Source organism: Staurois parvus, unplaced genomic scaffold (assembly GCF_062004578.1).
Source record: "Staurois parvus isolate SC_StPar_1 unplaced genomic scaffold, SC_StPar_1.0 ptg000392l, whole genome shotgun sequence".
NCBI classification, from domain to species: Eukaryota; Metazoa; Chordata; class Amphibia; order Anura; family Ranidae; genus Staurois; species Staurois parvus.
The window spans coordinates 217,308-231,664 of NW_028318188.1; positions in this window are offsets into that span (position 1 = coordinate 217,308).

Sequence of the window (14,357 nt, forward strand, 5' to 3'; positions counted from 1 at the left end):
ATGGGTCCTGGGCTTTGCCCTATGTTGGGCGCCTCTCTGAAAGAAAGCAGCAGTGCATTCAGAAGTATGAGAATGAGGAAAGGTCCTAGCAGATGAAGAAAGGTGCCTGTGCCAGTACCAGCCAGAGGGCAGATACCAGAGCAACAGCGACAGTATGGATGGGGGGAAAGGAAGCGGTTTCACATGCTGGCCTCAGTACTACCCCGTCTCTGGATCTGTTGCATCCGAGTGTGTATCTGCCCACCTCCCTCCCCCGCAGCCTGGGTCATCTCAGGAGAAGGTTGAGAAAAATGGCAGATTGCTTCAAGCCATTGAGGAAATGGAATCTCCCTTGAATGGAAGGAAGTTCTATTTTTCCATCGACTCATCCAGTGAAAATAAGAAGGAGGATGTCGTCCCTCGGCCAGTAAGGGAGAATTTTGCGAAAAAATTATAATTTGTTAAGTCTGATCAAGATGGCGGCAGTGCTACAGTGTATGCTGATGGAGGACATGCTAGAACTGTTTCAGTTCAGGAAATTGCTGGTGACGAAGTGCCCATGGAGAATCTATCTCAGTGTGTGGAGGACTTTCCTATGATTGCTGCTGCAAAGAAAGAGATTGCATCTGCCGACAGATCCTTGCAATTGGTAAGGAAAGCAGGAGGAGATAAGAGGAATCCAGATAAAGAGGTTCTTGTTAGTTTAGAGAACAAGGAGCAGGGGTCCCACATGGACACATGCTGTTGCTGGAAGGAAGGCAGTTGTGGGTTTGTCACCTAATGCACCTTCTTCCTTTAAACAAAGAAATATGGTAAAGATCAGGTGGGAAGGAAGAAGTATTACACCTTTCAGGAAGACGGTTGTGGACAGGATCCTAGCCATGGGATTTAAGGCTGAGGATATTTATGCTCTAGTCAGTTTGGTGGGTACCTATGAATATGATTTGTCGTTTGCGCGGCCAGAATCGCATAATCTGTTTTGGGAACAATATGAGCATGTTTACAAATGCTAGCTGGACTGGAAGGGGCTTGTTCCCAAGGTAATATCATGGCAACCCTTGATTAAAAATGTGACTATCTTGACTAGGAATGAGTCTATACCCCCGAGGATTTTTGGGTCTGCTTGGGGAGGTTTGGTGAAACATTGTGTTACTTAAAAAAATACTGTGAATGATAAAGGAATGTGGACGGGTGGATAGTCGGTAGCGATGAGGTTGAGAGTGTGTGGGAATATGGCCCAGAATTTGCCCTCCTCTGCCTTTATTGGTAGAGATAGGATTACCATCTTCTACTCTGGAAAACCAAAGCTGTGTCATAAATGTGAAGCCAAAATACATTTCTCCTCTTCCTGTCTAGAGCAGAAGTGCTCTTTGCCTGCAGCATCTGCTGAGAAACTGTAAGATCATTAAGTGTAACTTGTGTGATGAGATTGGTCATCCTTATAGCCAGTGCCACGAGGCACAATAAGACAGAGTTGGTGAAGGAATTATTTTGTCTGGATAGGGAAGAGTCTGAGTTGGCTGAGGTTGTACCAGGGGACCCTAGAGTCTCTGTTCCATCAGAATCTGTGTCTGTGAGGCCGTCGGAGGTGTCAGTGTCCCCCCAGTCTGTGGTTCCCCGTCAGTGACGGAAAGTGTGGTTGTCAAGTCTGTGTCTAAGCCTGATGTTTCTCCTAGAGGAGTGAAGAGAATGCCTCTTCATGAAGATCAAGCCTTTTTTTTTTACAGCCCAGCAAGTTGTCTTCAGTGGTGATTTTAACACCGTCACTAGAACTAAGGACAGGAAAGGTACCAGAGCCAGGCTGGACTGTGATGTTTTTTTTTTAATGAAGTAGCTAGACAGGCAGGTCTCGTTGATGTGCACATTCACTGCTGCCCAGACGACACGGGATTCACTTTTCAGTGAAGTGCTAGTCAGAGCAGAATAGATAGGGTTTTTTTAAAGGGGGACTTCAACTTCTCAGCACCAGTGTGTCAGGCGGTGGAGTTTTCTGATCACTGTATTCTGTCTGTGACTCTGAATGGTCCTGATATACCTCCTAGGGGGAGGGATACCTGGAAGTAGAATGAGGCGCTCCTGAGCAATGAGAAGGTAAGTAATCCTTTGACGATTTTTTCAAGCACAGGTATCATGGACTTCATGCTGACCTCCTGGGTAGGAGGGAACTCGATTGGGCAAGCATGTCAAGTTTTCTGGATACTACTCAAGGATAGGAAAATGACAGTTCTCTTGTAAGTTTTACAGAGGACATCACGGCAGATGAGGTGGTTAAAGCTATTGATGAGCTTGCCATTAAGAAGTTGCCTGGGCCAGATGGATTGACAGCCGAGTTTACTTTAAAGTTACTCTGACCCCATATTTGGTGAAGGTTTTTAATGGCTGTCTGAGGGAGGATTCATGGGACAATCTGCAGTGATTCTTCTGTCAAAGGGTAAAGAATTGCGAATTGGTGGCCCATTATCCTTCTCAATGTTGATAGGAAGATACTGGCGAAAATAATTTTCTGGTGTTTATTGTCTGTTGCAGGCAATTTACTTTGCTCAACTGACCCCAGGAGTCTAATCTTGATGAATGGCCTCAGCCGCCATTATGGTCATGCCCCTTCACTTGTATTGGCTGACACTGAAATCACTTGCACTCATGCTCCCTTCTTCTCACTTGCCGGTGGGGTGATCTTTTTCCCTCCATCCACAGCTTGGAGCTGCACCATAAGGTATACTTTTCACTAGGCAATTTACTTTCTCACCATCAGCACTGTTCAGTTCAGGGTAGAAGCACTTTTTTAGCGGTGTTAACTGTCTGGGAGGCCTTGAAATGGTGTAGGGCTGCAGGCTGGGGAAAGTTCCTGCTGGCATTGTATCAGGCTAAAGCTTTTGATAGGGTCAATCATGAGTACCTATGGCTGCTTCTTGGCCAGTATGGCCTGGAAGGGGGCTTTATCGATTGGACGAAGACTTTATACAGGGGGGATGAAAGCTTCATGCTTGTGAATGGTTGGATTGGGCAGCCCTTTGAAGTTGCCTCAGGTGTGCATCAGGGGTGTCTTTTGAGTCCTCTGCTATACGCATTTGCAATCTATCCCTTCATTAGGAGGTTAGAGAACGGGCCATTGTGTGCTGATGATGTGTCTGTTTTCATCTCTGGGACAGAGGAGGGGTAGGATGTGGTCTCGGTGGACTCGGTGGTGGAAGAGTATGCTGAGGCATCTGTCTCAAAGATCAATCTGGATAAGAGTGAGGTCTTCTGGATGGGAGAGGAAGGTGAAGGCTTTAAGCCGGAGCATCATACAAGCGGCTCCTTTGGGGGTAGTTAATTTTGGTAGTATGCTGGCAGAGAAACTGCCTGGGTGGGTTGGCATTTTTCAGTCCTGGTTTAGGCTGTTCATAACACTGCCCCAAACTACATCACTGACCTGATATCCATCTACCACCCAAAACGCAATCTCCGCTCCTCACAAAACCTCCTACTCTCTAGTTCCCTGGTCTCCTCCTCCCATGCCCGTCTCCAGGAATTCTCCAGGGCTTCCCCCATCCTCTGGAACGCACTACCCCAATCAATCAGAATGTCACCTACCCTCCACACCTTTAGGCGCACCCTGAAAACCCATCTCTTCAGAGAAGCCTACCCCGCCCTCACCTAATTGCCGGTCTCCTCCGCTCTTCCCACCACTCCATCCCCCACAGCTATTTCCTTCGGTACCACTCTCCCCTCCCTCCTAGATTGTAAGCTCCAAGGAGCAGGGCCCTCGAACCCCTCGTGTATTGTATTGTTACTGTGCTGTCTCGTGTACTGTCTCCCATTATAATGTACAGTGCTGAGCAAACTGTTGGTGCTATATAAATACTGTATAATAATAATAATAATAATAGGCCTTTTCTGCAAAGCTGGGAGAATGGTGAGCCAGTAAAAAGCCTGAGGGTCTGACATGGTAAACTCCTGGCTAATGTTGGCCTGTGCCTGAAAATGCTTCTGGAGTGGCGAGTTAAATTAATTCTCTTCCTAGGAAGGCACTGGAGAGGAGGTTTGTTAAATCTGCCTTCAGTAAGCCACTGGCCTTGTGGGATTGCCCAGGCCCTGTTATGAGGGAGGGTCTGCGTTTGATGAATCTGGAGAGAATCCTTTTAAAGTTTCAGGATTTGGCCTGGTAATTATTCCATGACAGACTCTATGTGAAGGGCAACCTGAAGCATCACTCTGTGGAGAACCATGGTTGTCCAAGAGTGGAGTGTGGTGAGGTGGAGGAGACGATGGACCATTTCTTGCCCCTTCAACATAGAAGTCTATAAGTGGGTGGGTGGGGCTTTGGGTATTCCTTTCCTTTCCTGCTTGAGTTACATGGAGTGATCTTACAGAGCCTTTCAAACTCACTGGGATTTTGATTTTTAGACACTTTTTCTTGTTAGTTTAGTAGTCCGTTGCTACACGTGGAATTAAATTCAGAGAAAAGTCCTTCCTGTTGAGGTGGTGGTGCACAACATTCTGGGTGAGTTTGGAAAGATTTGGGGTCTTGAGAAGGACAGGTGGTGACCAGGGGCCTGGACAAAGGCGTGATGGAATGTCAGGTTCCCATAGCCACTGTTTGTCAGTCTCTGGGTATGCAGCTTTCCTTTCTGTCCTTTCTGTCCTTTCACATCCCCTACTTTTTTTGTAAGATCTGATTTTTGGAAGAGGGCTGCATGAATGGGTTCAATGTTTAATCATTTCTTAGCCTGAGGGTGTGTTTAGGTGGAGGTAGGGTTGCATTTTGCATAATTTAGTAGTTTGTGGATAATAGAATTATGTTTCTTTGTATACAGTTCTATTTATGTTGTTTTTAGAAAAAAACTTTTCTGTTATATATATATATATATTATATATATATACACGCATTTTTATTTTATTATTTGCACATATGTAAATATGTTTTTAATAACAAGCTGTATGTTTGCAAGATTTAAATAAACAAAAATGTACACTCTAATGCTCTCTCCAAAGTCACTCACTTTTATTGTAGCACATTTATATAGTTCTAACATATTTCTCAGTGCTGTACAGAGAAAGCTAAGCCATTCACATCAGTCCCTGCACCAGAAGCCTTGAGCGATGACCCAGCTCCTGTTATGAAGCAGGATCTGCATTTGATTATCCTTTAAAGTTTTGGGATTTAGCCTGGCACTCATTCCATGGCAAACTCTATGTGAAGGGTAAACAGAAGAATTGCTCTGTGGAGAACCATGGTTGTCCAAGAGTGAAGTGTGGGGGGTGCAGGAGACGATGGACCATTTCTTGCTTAAGTGCTCCTTCAATATAGAAGTCTATAAGCAAGTGGGTGGGGCTCTGGGTATACCTTTCCTTTCCCATTTGAATTATGCTGAGTGGTCATACAGGGCCTTTCAGACTTACTGGGATTTTGAGACACTTTTTCTAGTTAGCTTAGTACTTCATTACTTCACATAGAATGCATAGTGTCAGGTTTCCACTTGGAAAAAAGTCCATCCTGTTGATGGTGCACAACATTCTGGGTGAGGTTGGGAAGACTCATTGTCTTGAGAATGACAGGTGGCATCGGGAGGCCTGAACAAAGGCATGAAAGAATTTCAGGTCTTTGTAGCTGCTGTCTGTGAGTCTTTTCACATCCCCCTAGATTTTGAAAAGATCAGCTTTTTTAAAAGACTGCATGCATGAGTTCAATGTTTCATTGGTTCTTAGCCTAAGGGTGTGTTCAGGTTGAGGTAGGGTTGTGTTTTGCCTAATTTAGTAGTTTACTGATAATAAAATTATGTTTCTTTGTATATGGTTCTATTTGTTATTTTTGGAAGAAAAAAAAACATTTTTCTGTTATTTGCTGATGTAAGCTTGTTTGTTTTTGTTTATGTATAAATTAATTTTTATTTTTTTTCCCATATATGTAAATATGTTTTTAACAACAAGCTGTATATTTGCAAATAAACAAAAATGTACTCTCTATTGTCCCACCACAATCACACACTATTATTATTATTATTACACCTTTATATACAGTACCTATGTAATATTGTTCAGGGCTGAACAGAGAAAACTGAGCCTTTCACATAAGTCACTGCAAGAGGCCCAAAACTATGGAAAAAGGAAATTAATCTTTCTATCATACATGCTCTACTAATTTTGTTTTGTGAATGCTTCTGTAATACTTGAATTCATTTCGGCTGCTGTAATATTCTTTTCTGCAACTGATTCTGGTGTTTTAATTATTGACACTATCACCTGGATTGTGTTGTTTATTCCATCTGCTACCTGCCCTACTTACTGTCTGAGTTTTGGTGCTGCCTGAACTCTTCCTGATTTAATCTTTGGCTGTATTATGGATAAAGTTCTAAGCTATTCAAAACTTTACTTCCCATGTAGGAACATTAGATTTATTTCTTCACCTTGATTCTCCACAAGTATGGATAAACCTGGGGGCATCATGGAGCAAATCCTAAACCTCACGATGAATATCAGTCATTACTTAGGCTTCAAGGCACCAGTAGGCCTAAATTTCCAAAAGAGACACAACCCCCTAATCTACACTTCACCTCCACTACAACTTCTCTAATATCATCTGCAAAATGGTGGTGCACAGGATCATCAAATTCATTTCTGGTCTACTGTTACTATGAGACTTAGTGGCTTACATATAAAAAGGATTGCTAATGACAGCTTCTGGTTTTGCTATTTATACATACTATACCTTCTTTAGGGGTCAACTCTGGGCACCTAATATTCTCTATTTGCAACTTTTAAGATATCACTTATCTATCAGTATGCTTGATGGAGCCACGGTGAGGCCTGTACTAGGTTTATTGCTCACCATGGCACCACATATTCTTATACCCTGTTGATGCATTCCCTAATGGAAAATGCTGTATTATTGTACCTGACCAATCCCTTTTCATTGAATTGTACTGACTTATTTCTATAATATTTCTGTTATACTTTGTTTATGTTGTAATTTGTTTACAGTCTAAAAAAAAAAAAACTAATAAGGAAATTTTTTTTTAAAAAAAGTGTGCTAACAAGATTTTTTTGTTGCTCTGTCAGCCTATCAGAATCTTTGTTTAATTATTTTATTCTTTACTGCGGGAATGACAGAAGGAAGCTGATTGGTTGTTTTTAAGTAACAAAAAAACCTTGCAAGCACACTTTGCTTACAGGAGCCTCTTAATTAGGAGGATGGTGTCAAGGGCAGGTCAATATTTAAATATAATGAGAAAGTCCAGTCAAACTAAAATGGCTGAGTTCAAATCCAATAGCTCCCTTTTAGTACATGCAGTGATCTCTTGTCCTGCTGTTAATTTTTACTATTACATTTATAAGGATGGAGTCATAAGATACCAGCTGCCACTGCCATTTTGTAAAAATAGATATTCACAATGCAATCAGAGTAAATGTCAATGCAGTCATACTAGGGTTTAGAGGATTTGGATATCAAAATGGTTGGCTGATTCTGATCTATATTAGGCACTCTGCACCAGTGATGGTAATACAATAGTGTATGGCAAGCTTTATTTTCAAAACCTGGATATGAACATTTTAAAAACAAAAAGAGATATTAAGAAAAAAAAGAAAATAACAGAAAGTAAACCAACTTTGAAAGTATATTCTCCCAAGTGTAGTGCAACCACATGTTGACGGGCTGAAATGCATTTAGAGATCAAAGCAAGGCTGAACTGAAATTTGAAATATTTATCACAAACTGTAATGTATTTCATCTGGGCCTGCATGTGAAAAAGTCAAGACGCCTTGCTCTTGGCACAGAAAACATCACCATTTAAGATAAAACAGGCTATACATTGTTATCTATTTATATCAGATAGCAGTTCTATATGATGTACTCTCTGTCTCACAAATGTCAGCACATAAAGAAGCATCATGAGAATATGTTCACAATTTGATATGATCAAAAAAGGTACATATCTGTATAGTCTGACAGGGCTTAAAATTTCAAGTCTAGACCTGCTAGCCAGGCACAAACCTTACTCTCTTCTGAAATTACATTTTTCTTTAGAATAAAGAGTCCAAAATATAAAAAACCTCAATTATAACATAGCTTTATTATGTCAATTTAAACATAACAGCAATAGCTTAATAGCAATAGGGTGCAATTACAGCCAATAAGGAGAGAGAGGGGCGGGGACAAGCTGCGGCTCTGCATGTGAATTGATACGCAGAGCAGCGGCTCAGGTGCCCCATAGCAAGCTGCTTGCTCTGAAGGCACTCAGCAGGAGGGAGGGGCCAGGAGTGCAGGAGGGGGACCCAAGAAGAGGAGGATCGGGGCTGCTTTGTGCAAAACCACTGCACACAGCAGGTAAGTATAGACATGTTTGTTATTTTTTCTTATTCAAAATAAAATTGCCTTTAAAATCACTTGAACCTCTGACAGGGGCAGCTTAGCCACACTCTGAAAAGTAATCCACCATGGATCACTTTTCAGAGCAATGAGATAGTGTGAACCTACCCTAAATGTGTGGAGATCTTTGCAAAGTCAATTTACAAACTTCAGAATAATAGGACCAGAGTGGGAATGACTGAAATCCAGTATGAAAATCAATGTATGATTTGAGGCCAGACCACAGAAGCCAAGAGTTACCCCACAGAGATGAAGGCAGCGCCCCCTGTCAGGGCCCCCCTCACCTGCACTCAGTCAGGCCCAGGACACTCCATGTAGACAGGTGACCTGCCCCCAATCCCGTGCCCTGTCCGCTGACACTCACCCTGTCACTGCTGTTGTTGTGCTCAGGCTCCCCCAGGCCTCTCCTTCGGAGCTCAGACATGTCGCTGTGTGTGGGGATGAGGGCTCCGGATTAGCAGCACGTAAGTAGATGGAGGGATCAGTGGGGAGGGGCGGGTCCTGGACTGCAGGGTGTGGCCTCCTCTACTCCCAGCCCATTACCAAGTGACACCAAGGGCTTCACTGCTGGCGCGAGCTGTCCTGGAGGTGACAGTGAGCTGCACCTTCCCCTCCTCTCCGCTCTGACAGCAGGGCAGGGCAAGCTCAGTGAGGAAGGGCCACTGTCCATTCACATTGTACTGGGAGTGGCCGTGTGCGGACCGCACCCCCGCACCTGCCTCGGGATGCCACTGCTCGCCACACAAGGATTTCCTCTCACATTTGGCAAGCGGGCGAACGGCTTTTTCAAGCCCTGGTCTATGACACTATTATTTCACAAAGCAAAAAAAGTTGTCTTTGGAGACCCACTAGGGATTAAATCTTCAGATTTTGAAACCAGCAACATCTTCAGAAGCCTGAGCTGGAATAGAGTGGCAGTATCCTAGCATGTAAGTGGTTTGATAAATCATTCAGTTGGCAACAGCCATACATTTTAAGTTGGCTTGATATTAGAAAATATAAAAGTGGTCAGTACACTGTAACACTGATGAATGGCTCAGAAACTTTACTGTAGAAGACAAACTTATCAGCATTTATACTTGCACATTTAATGGAAAATTCTTTTCCTGTCACTATGAAATATTTTTTTTGTTTTTGTTAAAAGGTTTAGATAATTTGTTTTTTTACAAATTTCTACTCTCAAGTTTTAAATAACTCTCCATGTAAGATACATTTTTCTTTTTTACAGTAGTAGAAATAAAGCCTGTCAATGTCCAGTTATGCTAACATATGGGCAACAAATGTAGACATATGGTAGATGTATATTTTTTGGTTATAAAAACTGCTGTCAAGTTAGTATGTAACTCCATTGCTATATATATATATATATATATATATATATATATATACACCTTTGCCATCATAAATCATATTCTCACGTTCTTACATTATCACCATAACTGACATTTCACAGCTTTACTAAGGATCAATGGTAAGAATAATATAAAATGGGGTTCTTTAGATATATAGTGATATATTACCCTCTGTAGGATTCAGCTCGACTGCAAGAAATTCATTTTATGTACAGACTTGAGAAATTTGGATCCAGATACTGCTGTTCTTTCATAAATGTAAATGCATCACAGGCAAATCATTTCTTTGTCAATGATAAAGTCATCTCAGTTTGAGATTTATAAAATAAAAGTGGTGATAGAATTATGAGCAAAGACTGCAACCAGCAAACACATGAATTCGTGCAAGTTAATTACTAGAGATGAGCGAATTTCTCAAAAATTCGATTCGGCTGATTCGGCGAATTCCAGTGTGAAATTCGATTCGATGCGAATTTCTTCGCTACGAAGATGACTTATAAAAAGGGTTTCTAGGCTTCAGAGAGCCTTTAAATTAGTGCAGAACACTGTACCTTTAATTTAAATGCCCTTGGAGATGAGGAAAGAGAAGGAGAAGGAGAAGGAGAAGGATGAGAAGAAGGAGAAGGATGAGAAGAAGGAGAAGGAGAAGGATGAGAAGAAGGAGAAGGAGAAGGATGAGAAGAAGGAGAAGGAGAAGGATGAGAAGAAGGAGAAGGAGAAGGATGAGGAGAAGGAGAAGGATGAGAAGAAGGAGAAGGATGAGAAGAAGGAGAAGGAGAAGGATGAGAAGAAGGAGAAGGATGAGAAGAAGGAGAAGGAGAAGGATGAGAAGATGGAGAAGGAGAAGGATGAGAAGAAGGAGAAGGAGAAGGATGAGAAGAAGGAGAAGGAGAAGGAGAAGCAGAAGGAGAAGGATGAGAAGAAGGAAAAGGAGAAGGATGAGAAGATGGAGAAGGAGAAGGATGAGAAGAAGGAGAAGGAGAAGGATGAGAAGAAGGAGAAGGAGAAGGATGAGAAGATGGAGAAGGAGAAGGATGAGAAGAAGGAGAAGGAGAAGGATGAGAAGAAGGAGAAGGAGAAGGATGAGAAGAAGGAGAAGGAGAAGGATGAGAAGAAGGAGAAGGATGAGAAGAAGGAGAAGGAGAAGGATGAGAAGAAGGAGAAGGAGAAGGATGAGAAGAAGGAGAAGGATGAGAAGAAGGAGAAGGAGAAGGATGAGAAGAAGGAGAAGGAGAAGGATGAGAAGAAGGAGAAGGATGAGAAGAAGGATGAGAAGAAGGATGAGAAGAAGGATGAGAAGAAGGAGAAGGATGAGAAGAAGGACAGTTCTGTGACAGTTTCTGTCTATTTCTGACAGTTCTGGGACATTCACTCCATACAGCTGTTTCAACCGCTGTATGGAGGGAATGTCATGGAACTGTCAGAAATAGACTATTAATGACAGTTCTGGGACTGTCCTTCCATGCAGCGGTTGAAACATTGTATGTATTTGTTTCCATAAATGGATCCATTTATGGAAACAAATACATACAATGTTTCAACCGCTGTATGGAAGGACAGTCCCAGAACTGTCATTAATAGTCTATTTCTGACAGTTCTATGACATTCCCTCCATACAGCGGTTGAAACAGCTGTATGGAGTGAATGTCCCAGAACTGTCAGAAATAGACTATTTATGACAGTTCTGGGACTGTCCTTCCATACAGCGGTTGAAACATTGTATGTATTTGTTTCCATAAATGGATCCATTTATGGAAACAAATACATACAATGTTTCAACCGCTGTATGGAAGGACAGTCCCAGAACTGTCATTAATAGTCTATTTCTGACAGTTCCATGACATTCCCTCCATACAGCGGTTGAAACAGCTGTATGGAGTGATTGTCCTAGAACTGTCAGAAATAGTCTATTTCTGACAGTTCTGGGACATTCACTCCATACAGCTGTTTCAACCGCTGTATGGAGGGAATGTCATGGAACTGTCAGAGTCCCAGAACTGTCATTAATAGTCTATTTCTGACAGTTCCATGACATTCCCTCCATACAGCGGTTGAAACAGCTGTATGGAGTGAATGTCCCAGAACTGTCAGAAATAGACTATTTATGACAGTTCTGGGACATTCACTCCATACAGCGGTTGAAACATTGTATCTATTTTTTTCCATAAATGACATTCTGCAGATACACTTAGAGGAGCGCTGCAGATACACTTTTTGCCGGCTTGGAATTATTCTTATTTTCATCCTACTTCTTCTTTTTCTTCTTATGAGGATGAGGATGAGGATGAAGAAGAAGAAGTAGGATGAAAATAAGATTAATTCCAAGCCGGCAAAAAGTGTATCTGCAGCGCTCCTCCAAGTGTATTTGCAGAATGTCATTTATGGAAAAAAATAGATACAATGTTTCAACCGCTGTATGGAGTGAATGTCCCAGAACTGCCATAAATAGTCTATTTCTGACAGTTCTGGGACATTCACTCCATACAGCTGTTTCAACCGCTGTATGGAGGGAATGTCATGGAACTGTCAGAGTCCCAGAACTGTCATTAATAGTCTATTTCTGACAGTTCCATGACATTCCCTCCATACAGCGGTTGAAACAGCTGTATGGAGTGAATGTCCCAGAACTGTCAGAAATAGACTATTTATGACAGTTCTGGGACTGTCCTTCCATACAGCGGTTGAAACATTGTATGTATTTGCTTCCATAAATGGATCCATTTATGGAAACAAATACATACAATGTTTCAACCGCTGTATGGAAGGACAGTCCCAGAACTGTCATTAATAGTCTATTTCTGACAGTTCCATGACATTCCCTCCATACAGCGGTTGAAACAGCTGTATGGAGTGATTGTCCCAGAACTGTCAGAAATAGTCTATTTCTGACAGTTCTGGGACATTCACTCCATACAGCTGTTTCAACCGCTGTATGGAGGGAATGTCATGGAACTGTCAGAGTCCCAGAACTGTCATTAATAGTCTATTTCTGACAGTTCCATGACATTCCCTCCATACAGCGGTTGAAACAGCTGTATGGAGTGAATGTCCCAGAACTGTCAGAAATAGACTATTTATGACAGTTCTGGGACATTCACTCCATACAGCGGTTGAAACATTGTATCTATTTTTTTCCATAAATGACATTCTGCAGATACACTTAGAGGAGCGCTGCAGATACACTTTTTGCCGGCTTGGAATTATTCTTATTTTCATCCTACTTCTTCTTTTTCTTCTTATGAGGATGAGGATGAGGATGAAGAAGAAGAAGTAGGATGAAAATAAGATTAATTCCAAGCCGGCAAAAAGTGTATCTGCAGCGCTCCTCTAAGTGTATTTGCAGAATGTCATTTATGGAAAAAAATAGATACAATGTTTCAACCGCTGTATGGAGTGAATGTCCCAGAACTGCCATGAATAGTCTATTTCTGACAGTTCTGGGACATTCACTCCATACAGCTGTTTCAACCACTGTATGGAGGGAATGTCATGGAACTGTCAGAGTCCCAGAACTGTCATTAATAGTCTATTTCTGACAGTTCCATGACATTCCCTCCATACAGCAGTTGAAACAGCTGTATGGAGTGAATGTCCCAGAACTGTCAGAAATAGACTATTTATGACAGTTCTGGGACATTCACTCCATACAGCGGTTGAAACATTGTATCTATTTTTTTCCATAAATGACATTCTGCAGATACACTTAGAGGAGCGCTGCAGATACACTTTTTGCCGGCTTGGAATTATTCTTATTTTCATCCTACTTCTTCTTTTTCTTCTTATGAGGATGAGGATGAGGATGAAGAAGAAGAAGTAGGATGAAAATAAGATTAATTCCAAGCCGGCAAAAAGTGTATCTGCAGCGCCCCTCTAAGTGTATTTGCAGAATGTCATTTATGGAAAAAAATAGATACAATGTTTCAACCGCTGTATGGAGTGAATGTCCCAGAACTGCCATAAATAGTCTATTTCTGACAGTTCTGGGACATTCACTCCATACAGCTGTTTCAACCGCTGTATGGAGGGAATGTCATAGAACTGTCAGAAATAGACTATTAATGACAGTTCTGGGACTGTCCTTCCATACAGCGGTTGAAACATTGTATGTATTTGTTTCCATAAATGGATCCATTTATGGAAACAAATACATACAATGTTTCAACCGCTGTATGGAAGGACAGTCCCAGAACTGTCATTAATAGTCTATTTCTGACAGTTCCATGACATTCCCTCCATACAGCGGTTGAAACAGCTGTATGGAGTGATTGTCCCAGAACTGTCAGAAATAGTCTATTTCTGACAGTTCTGGGACATTCACTCCATACAGCTGTTTCAACCGCTGTATGGAGGGAATGTCATGGAACTGTCAGAAATAGACTATTAATGACAGTTCTGGGACTGTCCTTCCATACAGCGGTTGAAACATTGTATGTATTTGTTTCCATAAATGGATCCATTTATGGAAACAAATACATACAATGTTTCAACCGCTGTATGGAAGGACAGTCCCAGAACTGTCATTAATAGTCTATTTCTGACAGTTCTATGACATTCCCTCCATACAGCGGTTGAAACAGCTGTATGGAGTGAATGTCCCAGAACTGTCAGAAATAGACTATTTATGACAGTTCTGGGACTGTCCTTCCATACAGCGGTTGAAACATTGTATCTATTTTTTT